Source organism: Prionailurus viverrinus, chromosome A1 (assembly GCF_022837055.1).
Source record: "Prionailurus viverrinus isolate Anna chromosome A1, UM_Priviv_1.0, whole genome shotgun sequence".
Classification (NCBI taxonomy): Eukaryota; Metazoa; Chordata; class Mammalia; order Carnivora; family Felidae; genus Prionailurus; species Prionailurus viverrinus.
The window spans coordinates 173,681,040-173,704,145 of record NC_062561.1 but is presented as its reverse complement, the minus strand read 5'-3'; the positions used below and the strand labels follow the sequence as shown (position 1 = coordinate 173,704,145).

At 40.2% G+C, this 23,106-nt stretch overlaps 1 protein-coding gene and 1 long non-coding RNA gene across 10 annotated transcripts in view; one reads left to right on the top strand and one right to left on the bottom strand.

Annotated features, from left to right (window-relative positions):
* MCC (MCC regulator of WNT signaling pathway) overlaps nt 1–23,106 on the top strand; it is a 470,733-nt gene that overhangs the window by 156,855 nt on the left and 290,772 nt on the right. The window lies entirely within an intron of this gene.
* Nucleotides 1–23,106, bottom strand: part of LOC125176992 (uncharacterized) — a 64,393-nt gene that overhangs the window by 27,051 nt on the left and 14,236 nt on the right. For 2 of the 6 annotated variants that reach the window (XR_007156452.1, XR_007156459.1), the window contains exons 5-7: nt 15,674–15,872; nt 14,395–14,518; nt 262–364 (exon numbers count right to left, since the gene is read on the bottom strand). This is a non-coding gene — a long non-coding RNA (uncharacterized LOC125176992). Of the gene's footprint in view, nt 1–261; nt 365–6,404; nt 6,535–14,394; nt 14,519–15,452; nt 15,561–15,673; nt 15,873–23,106 lie in introns of all 6 variants that reach the window. The other 4 variants (XR_007156460.1, XR_007156461.1, XR_007156462.1 and 1 more) reach the window with 4 other exon arrangements.

Genomic DNA, 23,106 nt, shown 5'->3' with positions numbered 1-23,106 from the left:
AATGGTGACTGTTCATTGGACTACAGTGAATAAGTAAAAAAAGAAGGGGAGAGAGAAACAGAGAAAGAAAGAAAGAAAGAAAGAAACTATAACTCCACAAACAAAGAGGTACACGCTCCCTTAAGGCGATTCCTTGGTGAGAATAGGACCATAATGCAAATGCAGGCACTGAAGTTCTGTGACTTCATTATCACAATGTGATCACATTATTTATTTTCTCACTGAATTGCAAATTTCAAAATACCGTTTAAACTTGCAGACCTTTGGTAATATCCCTGGACCCTGTGGTAGGGTGCATTTTTGAGCCTTGATTCTTCACCCTTTCCTGTATCTTCACCATTTGTTGTGTGACTTTGGAGTCTTCCTGACAAACATGAGAAATAATAAATGATTATGGTTTTAACCATTATTTTTAGGGTGGTTTGCTTCACAGCAATAGTGGACTTGGGGTCTGTTCATAGGGAACCATGGATCCCATTTTGAGGATCACCTCGTAGAGGTGGCCAGAGAAAGCAAATAGCTTTTCTAAACTGCACACCTGGGTGATCCCTTCTCTTATGCACTCACATTACACATAATTTATGTTCCTTCTAAAACAAATCCTGAACTAATAAGATTAAGTTTTATTTCTTTAATAGCTACTAAGAGCAAAAGACATTTTATCAAGCATCCAAAAAGCACACAGTAATTCACACGGGGGAAGTCTGACATAAAAATTATTAACTAGTAGCAGATTACCTACTAAGGAGTAAAGAAAATTCTAATGAACACACGAGTAGCACGTGTAAACAGTACCCACTCCCTCTAAGGCTGAGGCGTGGTGCTCAAGGAAGAAACAAATTTAGAAGAGGGCCCTCTCTTCACCTGTCTCCATTGAAAGGGAGTGGCTGGGGACCACTGGATGGCAGAGAAATTCCCTGAGATGCTACAGGAGGGGGCTAGTAAGTAGGAAACTTGCTGGAAGCTACCCATTTGGGCATCTGCCAGACTCACTGAGCATCACTAAGAAGGTGCCACTCAAGATGCGAGAGGAATTCATTGGGAAGCTGCCTGCTGCAGTGGTGGCAAAACCCACTGGAAAGTCCCCCAAATGGTGCCATCAAACTTATTAGGGGTGAGCACCACTGGATGTCCGTGCACTTCTGGCCTCCATCCACCCCAAGAGCAAGCAGGGGAGAAGAGTACCACAAAACCAGGATGAGAATTCCCTTCTTCCTCCAGTGTCCCTCCAGTGCTTCTTATGGAATAAATGTTTACAGGGTCAGGTTCAGCATCACAAAGCAAGGCAAGGAAAGATGGATTTGGAGATGAGAGGAAATCAGTAACTGGAACAGGCATTTTTAGTGTTGAAAAGCTTCTGGGAGCTTACTCTACAAACTTTCACCATTCTAAGCATCCCTTCCTTTTCTCCTACAACCAAATACCACCTGTCTTTGCCTTCTACCGAAGACAGTGGATGTTATGAGTTTGAGGCTCAACACACTATTCAAAATGCAAAGGCAACAAGATGGTGATGTACATAGAAGCTTATAGCAGTTAAGAGTTTCATCTGAGAAGCAGATGGCTGCACTTGACATAGAATAAGGGATTTATTACAAGGGGTAGATTTTACACGAATGTGGGAGCTGGTGGAGTGATCTGTGCAGGCTGTTGACTCTATGTCTAGGGTTGAGCCTGAAGTTACTCTAAGTCTGTCAGATCAGCACACCAGAAGGAAAGCTGGGTGTAGAGGAGGCAAAGACAAGCCAGCATGCATGAGGACAACTTGGAACCCATAAGGAGACACTGGAACCCACTTCTATCTCTTACTATGACCAACCCCAATGCTGTGGGTGACCCTGCAGGGGAAGTTGGCACCCATTATCATGGAGCTGCACACATACCTGGCCCAGGACTCAGAGAAGCAGGAAGAGAAGACCCGGGGGACCTGGAGCTGCTACAAGCCTGATACACCAGTAAGTTAGCGGCAGATTAACAATAATGTCCAGGGCATAAAAAATATGACTTCTTCACTTCTACCTTCTGGATTTCACACAGAATGTCTCTCGTGGCCATAAAGAATCACACAGGAAAAAAAAAACAAACTCTGGGAAACATTCCAGGTTAGCTAAATTGACTTAGCACCAAGCTACCACAGGCCAGCGGCGAAACTCCCAGTACCGTGTAAACCTAATTCATATGGCTATCAGCAAAGCAAGATGAGACCCTCGGGGAGTTTAGTAAAGAAGAGAGGCAATGGGAAAGGGGTACCATCTGTTCTCTGATGGATTTTCTCTCCAAAGATTTGTATTTCAGGGAAGAGGGTATTAATCGTGATGCTTTAGGTTCTGAGTAGTGACATATTTAAGTATAGGACATAGAATAGGAGCACCTGCCTGGCTCACTTGGTAGAGCGTGTGACTCTTGATCTCAGAGTCATGAGCTCAAGCCCCACGTGGGGCATGGTGCCTACTTAAAATAAAAAACATAACTGAAGTTTTATTTTCTAGCTACAATACTGATAAACCTCTCAAGAAAATACCAATTTCTTGATAGATTCTTTCAGCCACGCTACTTGTTTCAAATATTCATTATCAGCTTTATTAATTTTTACTAATAAAGACATTAACTAATTGATGTTAATGAAAAGTAATTATACTATAAAAGAAGTCATGCACAAGATATAAAGTGTTTGAATCAATACAGAAATTTAATGAAAAGTTAAAGTCATCATTTGTCTCCCCATATTCCCTCATTTAAAAGGTCTTCAGGGGTGCTTGAGTGTCTCCATCAGTTAAGTGTCCAACTTTGGCTCAGGTCATGATCTCATGGTTCATGGGTTAGGGCCCCATGTCAGGCTCTGTGATGACAGTACAGAACCTGCTTGGGATTCTCTCTCTCTCTCTTTCTCTGCCCCTCCCCAACTCATGCTTTCTCTCTCTTTCAAAATAAATGAACAAACTTTAAAAAAATAAAAAAAATAGAAGGTCTTCACCAGTTTTGTTTATGTATCCCTGAATTGCTTTTAATTTAGGGAACTTTCCGTTTCTCCTTTTGTAATTTTAAGATGCTATGATCATTATGGTTCTTGCCTAATTTGGGATTACCATATTGAAACCTTTGGTCGAGAGGATGTATCCTGGCTGTGGTTAAAGCAAGCAGATTGTTCTGTGAGCACCCTCTTCTGGGCTCTGAGTGATTGCTCAGAATCAAAGAATAAGAGATTCTTCAGCACAGGGCAAGCTTATCACCCTTTAGGTTTTCAGAGAATTGGGACAGTACAAATAAAATATTGGATTTCTGAGAGGAGCTACAGAAGTGTCTAGAATATAGGGTTGATAGAAACTTATCAGAATCTTGAGCCATTTACTTCCAAATGATTGAAGCTGAATTAGAGTAAATAAACAAATTAGTGGGTTATATGGAGAGGCAAATAATCCAGTTGACTTTGTGTTGTTTGTTATTTGAAAAGCCAGCTATCGCTGTTTCATGAGTTTTCCCTCATATTTCAAATGATGACATTATAAGCAGAGTTGCCTCATTTTGATGCAGATGGAGTAATTCTGTGCATCCTGTTGTCCAAGGCCAGCTTCCTTTAGAATCCTTTGGACAATTTGGCTTCAAATTTGCCCGTTTTAAAGATTTAATTTCATGCTTAAAGTCTTTTTGCAAAAGTGGTTTACATTTTCCCCTGTGTTAGAAGTCTAGTGAGCTATGCATTGTGCCAGTGTCTGCTGTGATTTACATTTTTAAAGGAGAAAAAAAAAAGACAGTTATGAGTTGTGCAAATACAATTAGTGAATTTAAAAAAACGGGAGTAACGGGTCTCCTGGGTGGCTCAGTCAGTTAAGCATCTGACTCTGGATTCCCGCCCAGGTCGTGATCTCACGGTTCATGAGTTTGAGTTTGAGCCGAGAGTCAGGATTCTCTCCCTCCCTCTCTCTGCCACTCCCCCACTCATGCGAGTGTGTGCGTGCATGACCGCTCTCTCTCTCTCTCTCTCAAAATAAATAAATAAACATTAAAAAAAATGGACATAACAAGTTTTGCTACTCTGTTTATCCAACAGTCCAAGCAGCTTTTTTTTTCTTTGGTGATAACATACAGGTGTTGGAAGTTGAGTTAAAATGCTGTCCATTATCATGCAAATCTTCTATATGATCATAATTATTAATATAATTCACTATTAACTCAACTTTATTTGATGTAGAGTTCAGAGTCATATTACTTTGAGGAATACTCCAAATCCACTTATTTCAGCCAATACAGAAAAATTTTCAAAATGTATGTAAATAAATAAGGAATTTATCAGTAAATAAGGAAATAATAAGTAGTGGTGAGACAGATAAGAGTTGCCTTTTTGGTTTAACCACTTGACCAACGTCTCATGTTTCATGCTAACTTTTGATTTATTTCCCTTTTCTTTATTCCAAGTATGGGATACTGAGGTTTTTTGATACTTTTCAGCTGCCACCATCCATATCCTATCTCCCTCTTGTTTGGATCAGCTGCCTTGGTGTTTTAGAATCAAGGGGTGTGAAAACTGTCAAGACGTTGTCAACATTTTGGAACAGAAAGATTACTGGTGGCCCTTTCAAAGTCCTATTAGAGCCCCTTACAAGCCATCTCATGCTACAGGAGATGGAGCTTTGTTGGGCTTACTGTTTACAAATGAAGGAGAATAGAAAATGCCACCCCAAAATATGAGTGTCAGAGTTAAGGACATGTCACCTCCAGATGTGCCACTTTGGTATTTTGATTATTTTGAGCTTTAGGCCTTGAAAAAACAGCAAGTTCAGGGAGAGACTTTCTCTGAACTCCCTTTATCTGACTAAAGGAGTTTCTCCAAAAGGAACTCAAATTGATCCCCTCCCGGAAGTTCATCAACTAGAGCAAATTGACTCCTATTACAGGAGAGAAGACTAGAATTTGACCCCACACCCAAACTTGATCACAAACTGCCATTCTTTCATCTATTCTTCTAAGAGCCCATTCATCTTTCCTAAAAGTCGTTTACTCTCCCCCTGAGAGTCCTATATCCCCCTACCCTTTCCCTATTAAGATAGTACTTAATCCTGAATTCTAAGCCACCTCAGGGAGGTATTCATTTTTTCTGGGCATCTCCATTTTATACATGTTAATAAACTTTTGGTTCTTTTCCTCTTGTTAATTTATTTATTATAGAGGTCTCCACTAAGAACTCAGAAGGGTAGAGGGAAGGGGCACCTGGCTGATTCAGTCAATGGAGCATGTGACTCTTCATCTCTAGGTTGTGAGTTCAAGCCTCACATTGGGTGTAGAGATTACTTAAAAATAAAATCTAAAAAAAAGAAGGGTAGAGGGGAAAATTATTTTTCCCCCACTACACTATTAATTAGGATCTAGACTCTATAAATCTGGATATGAATTTGCAGAAGATTGGTAAATTATCAAATGATTTTTGTCTAGGTAAAGATGCAAATTATTTTTTTTCCAAGCAGAAAATATAACCTCAAATGTCACATTTTATTTGCTCTAATAAGACATTAACCAGTTTTTTTTTAAGTAATCTCTATACCCAATGTGGGGCTCAAACTCATGAGCCCGATATCAAGAGTCATATGCTGAGTCATAATGGCGACTGAGCGAGCCAGGCGTCCCCATTAACCAGTTTCGTAACTAACTTTGACGTCTTATTCCAGAATTTTTCCCATTGTTTATATAGCTTCTCCTATCCTTTGTGTTTGTTTTTGTTTTAATTTTAATGTTCATTTATTTATTTATTTATTTATTTATTTTTTAATATTTATTTTTGAGAGACAGAGTGAGACAAAGTGAGACTGGGGGAGGGGCAGAGAGAGAGGGAGACACAGGATTGGAAACAGGCTCCAGGCTCTGAGCTGTCAGCACAGAGCCTGACGTGGGGCTCGAACTCACAGACTGTGAGATCGTGACCTGAGCCGAAGTCGGACGCTCAACCGACTGAGCCACCCAGGGGCCCCTAATGTTCATTTATTTTTGAGAGAGGGAGAGACAGAACGCAAGCGGGGGAGGGGCAGAGAGAGAGGGAGGAACAGAATCCAAAGCAGGCTCCAGGCTCTGAGCTGTCAGCACAGAGCCCGACATGGGGTTTGAATTCACGAACCATGAGTTCATGACCTGAGCCGAAGTCGGATGCTCAACCGACTGAGCATGGTGACTCCTGTCCTTTGAATCAGCATTACCATCCTGCTAGGTTCTTCAATAAATTAAATAAATCTTAGAAAAATATAGAATGTTCATTCTATATTTATATGAATGTCATGGTTTTTCCTTTTATTGAAAATTATACTTTGACACTTTAATCTTTTTTTTTTTAAGTTATTTACTGCTGGATAGGATAGGATAAGGTAGGAGTTAACAAATGCAGCACTTACTGGTTGCCATGTAAATTACCCCGTCATTACCTTTAGATTAGGCTAGACCCAGTCAGCCTCGTACTAGCTTTTTCCTTTCTTATTTCTTATAGGACTTTGAATCATTTTCTTCAGGGGAAACCTCTTGCACTGGTGGTAGAAATTCAAACTGGTGCAGTCACTTTGGAAAACAATGTGGAGGTTCCTCAGAAAATTAAAAATAGAATTACCCTACAACCCAGCAATAGCACTACTAGGAATTTATCCAGAGGACACAGGAGTGCTGATTTGTAAAGGCACATGTACCCCAATATTTATAGCAGCACTATCAACAATATCCAAATTATGGAAAGAGCCCAAATGTCTATCAACTGATGAATGGATAAAGAAAATGTGGTTTATACATACAATGGAATACTACTCACCAATGAAAAAGAATGAACTCTTGCCATTTGCAACAATGTGGTTGGAACTGGAGGGTATTATGCTAAGGGAAATAAGTCGATCAGAGAAAGACTAACATCATATGATTTCACTCATATGTGGAATTTGAGAAACTTAACAGAAGACCATAGGGGAAGGGAAGGAAAAATAACATACAGAGAGGGAAGCAAACCATAAGAGACTTTTAAACCATAAGAGAACAAACTGAAGGTTGATGGGGGTGGGGAAAATTGGTGGAGGGATTGAGAAGGGCACTTGTTGGGATGAGCACTGGGTGTTTTATGTAAGTGATGAATCATGGTTATCTACTCCTGAAGCCAAGACTACACTGTTTGTTAGCTGACTTCACAAGAAATAAACACACAGACACCTACACACACACACACACACACACACACACACACACACCCTTTTATTCTTTGTCTATTATACCTACCTCCACCCCACCACCCTCAACTCTCTTCTTGAGAAAAATCTCCCTATGTGTTTTAGGTCCTGAAGCTGGTGCTTCCTGGAAGGGAATAGAAAGAAATATAGAGTCCTGTAAATCCCTTAGTCCCAAAGAAATTCTTTACATCTCCAGGAAAACTTGGAACCAGTGGTGGCAAGCTCTGCCAGGTTTTACAAACGAGTCACCTTAGCTCAATCCTTGGTCAGTATAAAAGATAACATGGATGTATACACAAACTATCATTGCAGTTCATGCTTTTCATAGCATGGAAGCATACAGAAGTTGCCACAAAAAAAAAAAAAGGCACTAGAGTGGAAGAGTTATTTCTCTGGATATTTATTTGCCTTTTGGGAGATCTCCATAATTGTACAGAGATTATTTATTCTGGTGTATACTAATTCTTCGTAAAGACTGAGTTATTAAAAAGCCCTCAAAGTACTTTTTAATCTCTGAAGTACTCCACAGTGATAAATTTAAGATTAAGTTCTAACATCCTATTGAAATTACAATACTTGTTATAGGAAGAATTTTAAATTTGACAAAGGTCTTTATTTGTTTTTTTTTATTTTTTTTTAAATTTTTTTTTTTTTTCAACGTTTACTTATTTTTGGGACAGAGAGAGACAGAGCATGAACGGGGGAGGGGCAGAGAGAGAGGGAGACACAGAATTGGAAACAGGCTCCAGGCTCTGAGCCATCAGCCCAGAGCCCGACGCGGGGCTCGAACTCACGGACCGCGAGATCGTGACCTGGCTGAAGTCGGACGCTTAACCGACTGCGCCACCCAGGCGCCCCAACAAAGGTCTTTATTTGTGAAAATGAAGATGCTCTCAAAGGATGCTTCACTATTATTGCTATTGTTAGCATAAAATCTACAAATACAGGAGCAGTGGTGTAAGTTATTGGTTTTCTCTGGGGAGGTTCTCTGTTCTTATTTAGCAGAATCTGAACTTATTCTTACTTTCCCCCCTCTGCTCTTAGTTTAGCTTCTGTTTCCACGTCTTTGTCACAAATGGAATGACTGACCAACTTATAGGGTGGCCGAGGAATCCTCTTCTTTCTCCCCTCTAGTTTATTTGGATTGTGAAGAAATGATAACCTGACTCTCCCTATCAACAAATTATCACCAGTAAGATGCACAAAAGACAGGCATACCATCCTTTTGAAGCTTTTACTCTTGGGAATGAACAGAGTCCCTGCATAACACATGTTCATTCTAGTGGAGAACAATTACTCCCAGATATTGCAAATCCATGGACCAGTAACATTTCAAAAACTTGAGACTTGCCAACTTTGTATGTTGCCAAAAATCAAAAGCCACTCTAAACTACCATCTAATACCACCATCATTCCATAAACGAGAGGACTTTTTTGGCACAAAGGTAGGTAGGCATCTCTAAATAATACATGGAAAAGGTAAATTTAACTTCATGGAGGAATTCACAGTTGTTCTTGTTTTTCCCATTTCTCCATTTACCAGTGGGAACTTCGGCATGGATGACGTTCTCTAGCAGAGTAACTGTGGATGTGGACTTCAGCCACATATACTGTGCTTGTATGTCTGACATTGGGCAAGTCATTTAGCCTCTGCCAGTATCTGTGTTCTCACAAAATAGGAATAATGATACCCTCCTCATATGGTGGTCCTGGAAATAGGACAAGGTAATGCATAGAAAGGGCTTAATACAATGTCTCATGCAAATAGGTGCTCAGTAAATATTCGTGGTTGTTATTGCTGTTTTCCCCACCTAATTATCAGAAATATCAGTAAGAGTTACTTACAAGTGGATAAGTTTGGGGTGGAATTTGGAAACAAAAACTTAAAACATTCTGAAGAAATGACATCTCTCAAGATTTTGAGATTTCCAGATATTGAGCACTTTTTTATGAGCCACGAGCTGTCTCAAAGATGTTGTTAAAAATTATGCCGAGTAATCTTGTATGTAGAATTCACTTGAAAATATCAGATCATGCAAAAAGGTAATAATTCCTGCCTTTGTCCAAACCCTCCATTTAAAAAATGGAGGTGTAGGGGCACCTGGGTGGCTCAGTCGGTTAAGCGGCCAACTTCGGCTCAGGTCATGATCTCACGGTCCGTGAGTTCGAGCCCCATGTCAGGCTCTGTGCTGACAGCTCACAGCCTGGAGCCTGCTTCAGCTTCTGTGTCTCCCTTTCTCTCTGCCCCTTCCCTGCTTGTGCTCTCTCTCTCTCTCTCTCTCTCACACACACACACACACACACACAAATAAGTAAACATTTAAACAAAAATTTTTTAAATGATTTTGTGGGAGGGGATATTTGGCTGGCTCAGTGTGTGAAGCGTGTGACTCTTGATCTTGTGGTTGTGAGTTCGAGCCCCATATAGGGTGTAGAGATTACTTAAAAATAAAATCTAGGGGCGCCTGGGTGGCTCAGTCGGTTAAGTGTCCGACTTCGGCTCAGGTCATGATCTCGCAGTTCATGGGTTCGAGCCCCATGTCGGGCTCTGTGCTGACAGCTCAGAGCCTGGAGCCTGCTTCACATTCTGTGTCTCCCTCTGTCTCTGCCCCTTCCCTCCTCATGCTGTGTCTCTCTCTGTCTCAAAAACAAATAAACATTTTTTAAAAATTAAAAAAAAATAAATAAAATCTTAAAAAATGATTCTGCGGAATAGTTCAACAGGGGTTCATGTTTTATTCTGTTTTCTACTGCCTTTGGGGTAAGACCTCTCTGGTTTGCCAGGATAAAGGAATTTTGTGAATTTTAAAGTGTACACTAGAGGGCAGTGGCCCCATATGTACACACCCGACAATTACCACTGTCTCCACATCTCTCTGCCCTTCTTTTGTGTAGGGGAGGAAGGGAGGAGTCTTCTCCACATCAGACAAACCATTTATGTCTGAAGTGTTTTATGAATACAAATCAGCTGCTTGGCAAGCATCCTGTCTGTCATTCCGTGTAGTTTCTTTTCCATCCTTCTTCCTATCACTTCTCAGTGGGGCTCTAACAATAGAGTTAGTTGTTCACATCTTAATGTCCTCTTTCTTTTTTAAAGACAAGGTTAAGGAAAGGTGGGAAATATACACCCCTAATTTGGGGGGAATAATGTTTCCTAGCTTTGCATCTTTCCATTTGCAAATGAAGTCATGAGTTAAGAATGAGGGAGAAAGGGCTCCTGGATGGCTCAGTTGGTTAAGCGTCTGACTCTTGATTTCAGCTCAGGTCATGACCTCAGGGTTTGTGGGATTGAACCCACGTCAGGCTCTGCACTGACAGCAGGGAGCCTGCTTGGAATTCTCTCTCTCTCTCTCTCTCTCTGCCCCTCCACCTCTCTCTTTCTCTCTCACAATAAAAAAACTTTTAAAAAAAGAATGAGGAAGAAGAAAAGTACAGTGAGTGAAGGGTTCTTGTATTCTGCATATGCAGAGGCAAAAATCATTTACCCAAGTCTACAGAGCTGCCCCCTGGGCCATGATCACTAAGAAGAATCATGTTTCTACTAACTCTGTTTACCTCTCTTTCAGCTCCTAAGTAGTAGGAGCCCTGCTTGCTGACAGAAGTGGAGCAGGTCTGTATGATAAAGAGAGGGGGCTGGGGGAGCAGCTTTAGAGACCATGCAGCCATGAGACTATGTGTTTGCAGAGTTCTGGAGTATTGAAGACAGAAGTTCCAATGACACTGAATCATGGCATGGAGTTCAAGAGGAAAGCAAAGGGACGCTGAGAAGTACATCAGTGTATTATTTATGAATCTACTTAAGACGGAATCTGAGGAACCTAAATAAAGAGTTTGATTTACTTTAAATTACTTCTAGTCATCGTTTCTTTGAAAGGGATAACCTTGTGAACCTGGATTACGTGAGTCCCTAGATTTATAAAAGGGACATAGAATAAACATCCGGGGCTTGTTTCTGAATTAGTGAGATCTATAGCAGTTGTGTTCGTATACATACATATATATATTTTTTAAGCGTTTGAAGTGTTTGTTCACTATGTTTATTTTTAAGTACTTGTGGGAGATAAGATGCTTTTTTCGGATTCACCTAACCAGAGGCCTGGGTGGGAGAAAGGATACCCGGACCCTCATGACAGCCTGTGCTTTGCCCCACGGGGACGGGGGTTCCCTCTGCATTTCTCCTGCTGTTGCTAATATTTATTTAGCACTTACTGGACACCTCGTATTGTGTTCAGTACTATGCATAGGTTATCTTGCTTAATCCTCACAATAACCTTATGCCTTATGTATGGTTATGATCCCCGTTTACAGATGAGGAATTTGAGGGTTAGAGAGGTTGCCTGCAGTGAAACAGTGAGGATGCAGTGGACTGAGATTGGAACCCAGGTCTTCTGACTCTGCAGCATGAATTTGTGACCATCATTTATGTGCCCCAGAGGAAGGAAGGATGCTGCAGGTGGTGCCATCACAAAATCCTCCCTTCTCCTGGCCAGACCTACAGGGCATGCTGCTGTCTCACACACCCTGAACTGGGTAAAGGTTTCTGACCTTCTTCCTTCCAAGTACAGCACAGATAATCTGGCTGTTCTAGGGATAGACTGCACCATCTCTTTCTCTCTCTCTCTTTCTCTCTCTCTCTCTCTCACACACACACATACACACACACACGCGAACGCGCACATGCACACACACACATTCATTGGTTAGGTTTTCATGTGTCTGATTTTGTATAAGACATTGTCACTGGAGAGTAATTAAAACCCCTGGTGGATTTATGGTGGGGCCTCCTGACATGGTTGTGTAGTTATTTATACCTAGATGACAGGGAAGATTAGCATTAAATGCTGAGAGAAATGCACCTGCCACTGTGATGCAGTTACAGGCATCTATCAAAGATGCATTTGGAACGCAGGGGCCTCAGTCTAATTGCTGGGAATGGCACAGGCTTTCTTCAGCTAAACTTAAAGGCGGAGAGAAGAGGTAGTAGTGAGAGAGGTGGACCCTCACTTTAACTTGTCAGTAGATTCTTCGGGGGCAAAGGAGAATCTCTTCCCCAGTCCTGTGTCTCTTGGGTCTTTGAGGTAATTATCCTTGTGTCATGGATAAGGGCCGAACTTGTCGCTAGAGACAGAAGCAGGCAGAAGGACTAATGGCTCCTACTATTGCTACTACTACTAATCGGTCACATTTGTTAAGTGTGTATGATGTGCTGGATATTTCTGTGCTGGATCTTGCTTGGATCATCTCCTCTAAACCTTAGATGGCCAGCCCCTCCCCCTGACCCTCTCCAGCCCTCCCCCAACTTGTTATCACTTATTGTGCCATTTGTTTCTCTGAAGGTTGGGGGAAGGCACTGCCTGCTTGTAAGAGTGGCATTCATATACACTCAAGAGGAAATAAACACTGCCAATGAATGAGGCAGAAAAGGATTAGCGGGTCCATGAAGTATGCATCAGTTTTACTTCTAAGAAGAATCATTTTGTTATTAGATTGTATTCTGTGTTTACAGATGTCAGTGTAATGTGTTTCATGTTAAATATAATAATAATTAGTAGTAGTAGGGTTATAATAACCCAAATGTCAACTGCCTCTTTGTCCTTCAGTTTCAGGATCTGTCTGTGCTGTCTCTAATTTTGTCCTCATTGAAACTCTGAATTGGAACTCAGAGAAGAGGAATCTATGTTCACAAATGAGTAGGTGAGCCGGCCCCCTGCCTGGCTCAGTCAGTAGAGCATGGGACTCTTGATCTTGGGGTTGTGGGTTTGAGCCCCAAGTTGAGTATAGAAATTGCTTAAAAATAAAATCTTACAAACAACAACAACAAATGAACTGGTGAGCAACATAGATTCTGTAAAGGATGAGGACATGGAGAGATTTGTGTCACATGTAAATCTCTCTTTCTCTCTCTCTCTCTCTTTCTCTCTCTCTCTCTCTCTCACATACACACACTGTGCCCATACACACCTCTTCTTAAGCAAGGAGTTTAAGAGTCCATATTAGATACTTATGTCCTCTGGAGACCATCTCCATCCCAGATCTGAGGCTTTTCTCTCTATGTTCTACACCCTTTTCCCCAGCAGAACCCTTGCCCACTCTTCTCTATGTCCTTCTTTCACAGGAGGGATGCAAATTCTGCTCCTAATACTATATGTTGTAGTGTAGAAACCATCCTTTGTTACTAAACAGGTCCTTAGCATCTTACATTTCCACCCTTTGTGGTTTGTCAAAGTATTCTTTTCAAAGAAACTCTGCAGGAAATTATATGTGAATAAAATTGTTTCATTATAGAAATAGGCCTTATTAAGGCAGAATTCTGAAATGAGGGACCATTTACAGAATCTTGACTCTAAATGGTCTGACATCCCCCACCCCAATTCAGATATCTTATGTTTAACAATAATTGAAGGGGTTCATTAACACGGGAATTTATGAAGATGACAGTATCGGGGATGATTGAATCCATACTCTCTAGTGAGAACCACAGAAAATTCATTGTAAACTTAATGTAGCACCATGGGGTGCCTGGCTGGCTCAGTCAGTAGAGCATGAAACTTTTGATCTTAGGGTCATGAGTTCAAGCCCCACATTGGGCATAGAACTTACTGAAAACAAAACAAAACAAAACAAAACTTAATATAGCACCAAAACTATACATCAGTTATATATATTGACTTTTTTGAGAGACAGAGAGAGAGAGAGAGAGAGAGAGAGAGAGAGAAAGTGAGCAAGTGTGGGGCAGAGGGAGAGGGAGAGAGAGAATCTTAAGCGGGCTCCATATCCAGCGTGAAGCCCAGCGTGGGGCTCAGTCTCACAATGGTGAGATCATGACCTGACCTGAACCGAAATCAAGAGTCAGATGCTTAACCAACTGAGCTACCCGGGTACTCCACATATAGTGATTTCTATTGTGTGTCCTAATTTCCCCTTTACCATGAAACCATATATAACCTTTAACCAGACAGTCCTGGTTCTGTTTCAGTTCTTCCGTGTGCCTCATATTACTCTTATCCCTAGTTCTGATTCATAGTTAGATGTGAAAAATTCAAACCATATCACATTCAAACACATTTTCTCCAATTGTAACCACTAATGGCTTTAATCTAGACAAAACATCTAATTTACAACCAAAGGTGTAAATGAAACCCTAATTCCTGTATTTGCTCATTGCCTTCCCCCTTCCCCCACGCCCCCACCTAGAATCATCTCAGGTTACCTTTTTACAATGCAGTCCAAATTCCTGGCTTTCACCATGGCTTTCTAGAGTTCAGGTACATTAAGATTATGTCTCTGTCAGAGCTTGTTGGCTAAAACTGTTTCCAGTGAATCCAAAAAGGTAACTGTAGTAACAGAGGGGTAAAACTATATCAGGGTTGGCTATGGTTGGATAGTTTAAAATTCCTATGAAATTTAACTTTGGATTGGCTCCTTTTATAAGCAAATACAGGTTTACACTCTTGAAATTCTGCCTTCAAATGAATTAAACCCTGATTGGAATGGCATCATGTATTGTAATACTTTCCATCAAGTAAATGGCTTTTAGTTGTTCAATAAAATATGCAAGATTATCACTGAGATTTAAGTTTCTCTGGGCCCACAGCACTTGTGATTCTGGGCAATTGCCTAAGACAGCAACAAAAGACTTTGCAAAGGATGTCCAGGGAATCATATGAAAATAAGAATGGCTAATGTCTAGGAGGGGAAGAATTTTTATTTCAAACTTGAATTCAGGTGATTAAAAATATGTTTTGAAATATGTTTTGAGAGAAACTTAGACAACCAGGACAACCAGAATTTAATATACCAGATAGATTACTGCCCTTACAACATGACAAAGGGGAGTTGTTCTTTAGAATTTGTAGCAAGAAGAAACCTCTTTTCTCTACCCACCCCCAACTTATTTATTTCAATGGGAGGTACAAAAAATGGTGCCAAAATCCTCTATGTAATAAACAGTCCTCAACTTTCATTTTCCTTTACTAATAAGCTAAGGAGGGAGGCTGAAATTAGGGAATTGAATATTTGTAAAATGGCAGTGCTGAATGACAGCTGCAGATTTGAATGGATTATATCAGCTGCCTTTAGATTCTCAGAAAGAAACAGAGGTAACACTATTGGTGCTACTTATTTTCTTCATTATATTTTCTGTATCTTCTGAACTACCTAAAATCAGTACTTATGGCTTTTATAGTAGAGAAGGAAAAAAACTTAAAAATCTTAGTAGTAACCAGTATATGTTACATATAAGCTTGGAGTTACTAGAAGGACACTTACAACATGAAAACAGTGTCTATCTTGGAGTAATTGGGGTGACTGGAAGTTTTGAGGTTTCTTTCTCTTTTGCACATTTGCATTTCTTAATTATTCTACAGTTCACATTACCTGCATAATAAATGAGCATTTTTCTATAGTAAGCATTATCCATATAATAAAACATTCAGTTTATATTTAAAAAAAAAACATGCCCATACCAAAATGCAAATATTTGTACTTACTGTAAATTTGTTCTTGTTCCACATCAACATTTTAGGCTTAGCAAGTAGATAACTCTCTCCTGTGTTTGGAATTGGGTTCAGTGAGGTTCAGAGACTGCTTCAGAAAAGGCCCAGAGGGGGCACCTGGCTGGCTCAGTCAGTAGTGACTCTTGATCTCAGGGTCTTGTGAGTTCAAGCCCCACATTGGGTGTGGAGCCCACTCAAAAAAAAAAAAAAAAGAAAGAAAGAAAAGAAAAGAAAAGAAATGCCCTGAGGTCCTGCAGAAACCAGCAGAGACCCCTGTTGCTCTCTCCCCTGCAACAGCCCAGAGGCCACACCAGGCCAGAGTCTGGAATAATGGCGTCAGTAATAGTGACAGTAATTAGGTCTTTTCATCATTCCTAATGCTTTCAAACCATTCCTGATCATTCTTGTTTGAGCTTTTGAATAACTCAAGAGTAGATGGCAGATGAGGCATCAGTATTCCTCACCCATACTGCAGCCCCATGGAGGTTTTTAAAACAAAGCGGATCACATTAATCTTCTGGTAAAGACTCATCAAAGGATCCCCAATGCATTAAGAATATGATTTAAACTCTTTACAAGAGGCCCTTCCGATTTGGCTAAGACGGCCTCTGTGACCTCATCTTTCCCACTTCCCTGTAGGAATAAGCTCTGGCCACACGGCCTCCACATACAGCTCAGGATCCTCACTTGGTGCCCTTGTTCTGCAATGCTATTTATTCTTCATCCTGCTACCACTACTGCCACCTTCTACTCAGTGCTGACTCCATTTTATCTATCTCAGCCTAGCTATCTCCTTCTCAAGGAGGCCTTACCTGACTGCCCTGTTTAAATCAGCATGTTCTGCCTCTCACCTGGTCTCTTCTGTAGTAGTTACCTGTGGCTGCATGGTAAATCACCCCAAACTTTAATGGCTTAAAACAACAAGCATTTGTTGTCTCACACAACTTCTGTGGGTCACTAATCCAAGTGTGGCAGGGCTGGGTGGGTCACCCTGGGCTGGGGTCATCTGAAGGCTCGACTGGGGCTGTGGGCTCTGCTTCCAGAGTGGCTCACTCACCTGTCTGCCAAGGCAGTGCTGGATGTTTTCTATTTCCAATTAATTGTTTATTTGCTTGTTTGTCTCTCCCTACTCCTTTACTCTCTGTCCTCTGCACCAGACCGGTGCCTACTGCATTGTTGGTTCACAATAAGTATTTATTGAATGAATGGGAAACCTCTACCTTCTATCTCAGCTGATTGCTTAAAACAGGAGGTATAAATTGGGATTAAATGAACCTTGCTGGTTAATGTTGACTTCATCCAAGAAATTTTAATTGAATAATTGGATAGAGGCAAGAGGAGGTGATTTCCTCTTTACTTACTGAAACATTCTCATTTATTTCAGTTGGGAAACTTGTACAATTAAAATTCTTTTTCATAAATGATTTCCTTGATTTTTTTTTAAGTGAAACTGTTCACAACAGATTTGTTATTTGTGTCCTTTTTTGTGGGATCATTTTACTTACAGTTGACTCTACAAAAACACAAGGTTGAACTACATGGGTTCATTTATACACAGATTGGTTTTTTTTTTTTTTTTGGTAAATACAGTATTACAGATGTATTTTCTCTTCCTCATGATTTTCTTAATAGCAATTTCTTTTCTCTAGCTTTATTTCTTTCTTCTTTTTTTAAATGTTTATTTATTTTTGAGAGACAGAACATGAGCAGGGGAGGGGCAGAGAGAGGGGGAGACACAGAATCAGAAGCAGGCAGGCTCCAGGCTTTGAGCTGTCAGCACAGAGCCTGACGTGGGGCTCAAACCCACAAGTCGTGAGATCATGACCTGAGCCGAAGTCAGACGCTTAACCGACTGAGCCACCCAGGTGCCCCAGTCTAGCTTGCTTTCTTATAAAAATACAGTATATAATACATATAACATGCAAATATGTGTTTTCTGTAGGGCTTCCCATCAACATTAGGCTATTAGTAGTTAAGTTTTTGGAGAGTCAAAAGTTATCTACAGATTTTTAACTGTGTGAGGGTCAGTGCCCCTAACCCCAGTGTTGTTCAAGGGTCAGCTGTAGTTTTTTCAATCCCATCCATGAAAAGAAGTTTTAATGCAGAAATAATTCAAAAAATTACGACCATCATGTGAGAATCAGTAGGTAGAAGTGATTTAAAGGCAAACTACAATGGTTACTTGTTTACTTATGGGTTTTCTCCACTAGATGGTAAAGTTGGGTTTTATGTTCTCTATATCCTTGCACTCACATATGGTGGCTAAATCAGTAGCATCCACATCACCTATTTTGTTAGAAATGCAAATCTTGGGCTTCACTCCAAACCCTAGTGAATCAAAACCTACATTTTAACAAGTTCTCAGGTGATTCATATGCACATTAAAGTTTGAGAAGCACTGCTCTTTAATACATAACCTGGGGCTTCACATTTAAGAAAGCCTTTTTACTTAACAAAAATGGAGCATATGCTTTTCTGGAATCAAGTCCAGGAATAAAAGGCCCCATCTTCTAATAATTGAGATGCTTCTAATTAAGAAGATATTTTTATGTGTTCTAGGCGTCAACTACAAAACATCACTGTCCTTGGGTTTCCTAATGTGGCCTCAGCACCTGCCTGGTGCAGTTCCTCCTACATCCAGAAGGCTGAGCTCTGACTTAGGTTTTTACCTCACATTAGTAAACCGGTTTCGGTTCCCAAAACCAAAGTTTGATAATTGAGGTCAAAGTTATTAAAATTATGTGACCCTGAGAATAATTCTTTTCCATATTGTTTTTTTTTTTTTGGAAAAAATTTCATGTTTGCTTTATTTTAGAAAGAAACATTGGTTTTTAGAACTTGGCTATGAAAAGACATATTCTAGTTTAGTGTCTAGACTTCAGATTAAAAATAGACATTCTGTATTTTCAGATTTCAGTAGAAATGAGAATTGCTTATCATTCTTATTTTCTTTCCTTTATATTTTGCAGTTTCAGTTGCTCTGAGGGTTTTTCATGAAAACAGAGCAAAATGACCACTGAGCCACAAGTGTACGATCAAATATTGTTTCATGTCTGTGTGTGTGTGTGTGTGTGTGTGTGTGTGTGTGTGTGTTTTATTACGTGAGCTTTATGCCCAATGTGGGGCCTAAACTCACAGCCCTGAGATCAAAAGTTGCATGCTTCTGCTGACTGAGCTAGCCAGGCGCCCCTGTGCTTTTTCTCTTAAATAAAAATTTAGCTTTAGAAAATGAGAGCAGTTGAATTTCCTAAAGCTGTTTATATAATTGTGTCAACTATGAAAGTACAGGATATTACATCAAAAATATTTGAGAAAGTGTCATTAGTGCTATATTCACACCCCACAGAGAAGCAAAAGGACTGACGTTCACGTCAAGCTTCCTGTCACGTTTTCAAAATCTGGCCAAATTATATTTAAGAGCGAGATTTCATCCATATACTGATTTGACCACTGAGGTTTCATTCAGCAATAACCGCATGCCAGTGACTGGGTCCAGCCTTGGACTGCAAAGAGAAGGGTGTAATCTGTGAGGGAACTACCTTTTTTGAAGCAATAGTTTGGTCAGGGAACTCTGTTAATAATCAAACTAGTTACTGACTAGTGGAAAGTTTAAGATGTAAGCAGTATGCTTTCCTAATGCTAAAATAAACATGTATTTCTCCAGAAATATAAATATTTGGACCGAGTAGAGGCTTATAGGTTATCAGGCTTCTTTGCCAGTAAGTACTCTGTTCCTCCCAGACATTTACTTTTTTTCTTTTTCTTTTTTTTTTTTTGCAGTGACTCTGGTGCATTTTCTTAAATAGTCTTGTCTCGTGTACAATTTTATCACCATTGGAAAATCTGTTTCCTGACATGATTCTGAATTTGCATTTCTTTCATTTTCAATGTATTTCTCACTTAGGATCTATTGCCATATCTGCTATTGACATTCAGTTTTTTAAAGACAGCTTATGTGTGTATGTGCATGTGTGTGTATGTGTATATGTATTATTACATATTAAGTTTGGTCCACTTATGAATGTGGGTTTTTCTGGGAAGACAAGTACATGCATATAAAAATACAGAAAGCCAAGATATTGTGGGGGGGGGGGGTTTGTATGTTTGTTGTTTTTGAGAGAGAGGAGAGAGAGAGAGAGAGACAGAGAGAGACAGAGAGAGACAGAGAGAGACAGAGAGAGTGCACAAGCATGGGAGGGACAGAGAGACAGCAGGACAGAGGATCTGAAGTGGGCTCCACACTGACAGCAGAGAGCCTGATGCCAGGCTCGAACTCATGAACAATGAGATCTTACCCAAAGATAAGAGCCAAAGTCACATGCTTAACTGACTGAGGCACCCAGGCACCCCTGTGTTTTTGCAGAAGTTTATATGCCTTGTTAAACATGCTAGTGAGTCAAATTACAGAAGATTAGGAAACAAAATACTTAAGAAACAAGGATGTAGATATCTTCTGTTGGACATATGGAAGTGATGATGGTGATAATCTTGGTACTTTAATAGCCATGCTGCCATTCTGTACTGTTTAGAAAAGAAATGGGAAGGTCAGGACAAAATGATGCTGAGAAATGACTTTTGGGCCCCAAGTGGCCACTCTTTGAGTCAGGTTTGCCCTGGAATAGGCAAGGTATGAGGAACTTCTAGCCTGACTTCTCCAAGTTTTGTAAGACGGAGGGGCCTGGTGATGCCTTTTATCATGATGTCCTGCAGTAGTTTAACCAGGAACCATGGTAAAGGATACTCAATAGTTCCTAGATCCAATGTGCTTGAAGCCTGTTGAATATCAGTATTTTGAAAGAATTCAGCCCTATGTTTAATTTTGAGTTTGGTCTCAGATTTGTTACATATAAAATTTAATTGAGGGGTGCCTGGGTGGCTCGGTCGGTTAAGTATCCGATTTCAGCTTAGGTCATGATCTCACCATTCCCGAGTTCGAGCCCTGCATCAGGCTCTGTACTGACAGCTCAGAGCCTGGAGCCTGTTTCAGATTCTGTGTCTCCTTCTCTGTCTGTCCCTCCCCTGCTCGTGCTCTGTCTCTCTCTCTTTCTCAAAAATAAATAAAGAAAAAAATTTTAATAAAAACTTTTTAAAAATTTAATCAAATTGTATATGGAAGCAGAGATTAGTTTATTTCAAGTTGAATTTTGATTTGAAAAAGATAAGATGCAATCGACTCCCTTCTATCTTCCCTTGCTCCAACGCAAAAAATGCTCATCCAATGACGCATCATTCCCCAAAGTGTGGCTAGCATGCCACAGGTAGTAGGTAGGGTAATTCCAGTTGGTATCTCCACATGTTGCACATACGGTCATCAAATAAAACTATACCACAGTAGAAAAATAGAATTTCATTTTAGTGCTCTTTCAGTCCTTCTGTTTATCTCAAGAGAAAAGCCTCATTTTGGTGCATGGAGGTCTTTAATACCTCCCTAATTTTGCAAGCCCTCCTTATTTAAAATTTTTTTTAAATGTTTATTTACTTTTGAGAGAGAGAGAGAGAGAGAGAGAGAGAGAGAGAGAGAGAGAAGTAAGGGTAGAGAGAGAGGGAGACACAGAATCTGAAGCAGGCTCTAGGCTCTGAGCTGTCAGCACAGAGCCAGACGTGGGCCTCGAACTCATGAACTGCCAGATCATGACCTGAGCCAAAGGCAGACACTTCACCAACTGAGCCACCCAGGCACCCCTATAAGCCCTCCTTATAAGAAAGAGGCAGGCCCCAGGTTCAGAGCTTTGGATGGGTAACACTGTTTAGATAGAATTTATTTTTATAGTTGCCTTCTGCAAATGATAATTATTTTCTATCAATAATAGTATTATACAATTTTAATTTTATTATTTTTAAAGTAAGCTCTACACCCAACATGGGGGTTGAACTCATGACCGGGAGATCAGGAATTGCATGCTCTACTGAATGAGCCAGCTAGGCGCCCCATAAATTTTTTATTTTATTTTTTTTTCAACATTTATTTATTTTTGGGACAGAGAGAGACAGAGCATGAACGGGGGAGGAGCAGAGAGAGAGGGAGACACAGAATCGGAAACAGGCTCCAGGCTCTGAGCCATCAGCCCAGAGCCTGACGCGGGGCTCGAACTCACAGACCGCGAGATCGTGACCTGGCTGAAGTCGGACGCTTAACCGACTGCGCCACCCAGGCGCCCCAAATTTTTTATTTTAAATAAATATTTAAAAATATAAATCTATGAATTAGAGAAAAGTATTAAATATAATATAACACAGATGGTCCATGGTATGGCAAAAGTTACAAAGGTGATACATGGAAGACAGCCTTGTAAATACTTGTGTTCACATATCTATTGGGGTACTTACTAACTTTGTGATTTTGCAGAAATTATTTCATCTTTGAGTTTTTGTCATCTTTATCTCAAAATGGCAGTAACTTACCATTTATGTAAAGTACGTAGTCTAGTGCTTTAAAAAAATCAATGTACTAAAAACGTAGTCCCTCCCCAGCTAACTAAACTCTTCAGGACTTCATCATTTATATCTGATTTCCTTCACAGATCAATCTTGAGCCATCTCCCTACAGTGCGGTATCAATAATTGGAAATCATCTGGCCTCCACCTCTTCATAATTGATTTGCTTCCCTTTTGTCCTTGTATGATTTATAAAGCACTTAAGTCTCCTGATGCATCTGATGATATTTAAGCGATGTAACATCTGAAGTCTGTAAGACTGTAAAGATCAAAGCTGAAATTGTATTCTGATCAGGTTTTTCCTTTTGATATTCACAAAATGGCTCTGGAATTTCTGGGACATCTGGGTATTGTGAGGTCGCCAACTCCATAGTATGCCCTTCCCCGTTTGCATCTTCATGAGCCCATCGGCACTGGCATTGTTGAAGACATGTGGATTGCATGTACAATTTACATGGCCATATGCTACAATTCCATTTTTTTAATTCTATTTGTGGAATGAAGTTTTTATGGAAAACATTTTGCTACAGAGTTGTGAATGTACTTAGGAAGATCCATGTCGTACATCATGACAGCTCTTTCCCTATCATCACCACATGCACTCGCCTCCTTATTTGAAGTGCCTTCTTTAGCATCTGGCCATCTACATCCCTTTTTGGTGTGATCACTCATTAAACAACTGCCGGTACACCTGTATATATTTGAGTGATGGCACATCTGATTAAGTAGACATCCCTATTAGAGTGTCATATGCTCAAATAAATCTCCCAGTGTCCATTTTAATACAATGTAATAAACTCACTTTCCCAGCAAACTCAGAAATTGCAACCCAAGTCCCATGTGGACCCAAGAGTCTGTTAATTCCACATATGGCCAGTTCCCTGAAGGGAGATGTTAAATACAGTTGTTTTTTGTTTTTTGTTTTTTTTTTTTAAGTGAGTTAGCTAACAGAAAATTTAATTCATATGCTAAAGTGTGTCAGGCAGCTGAGT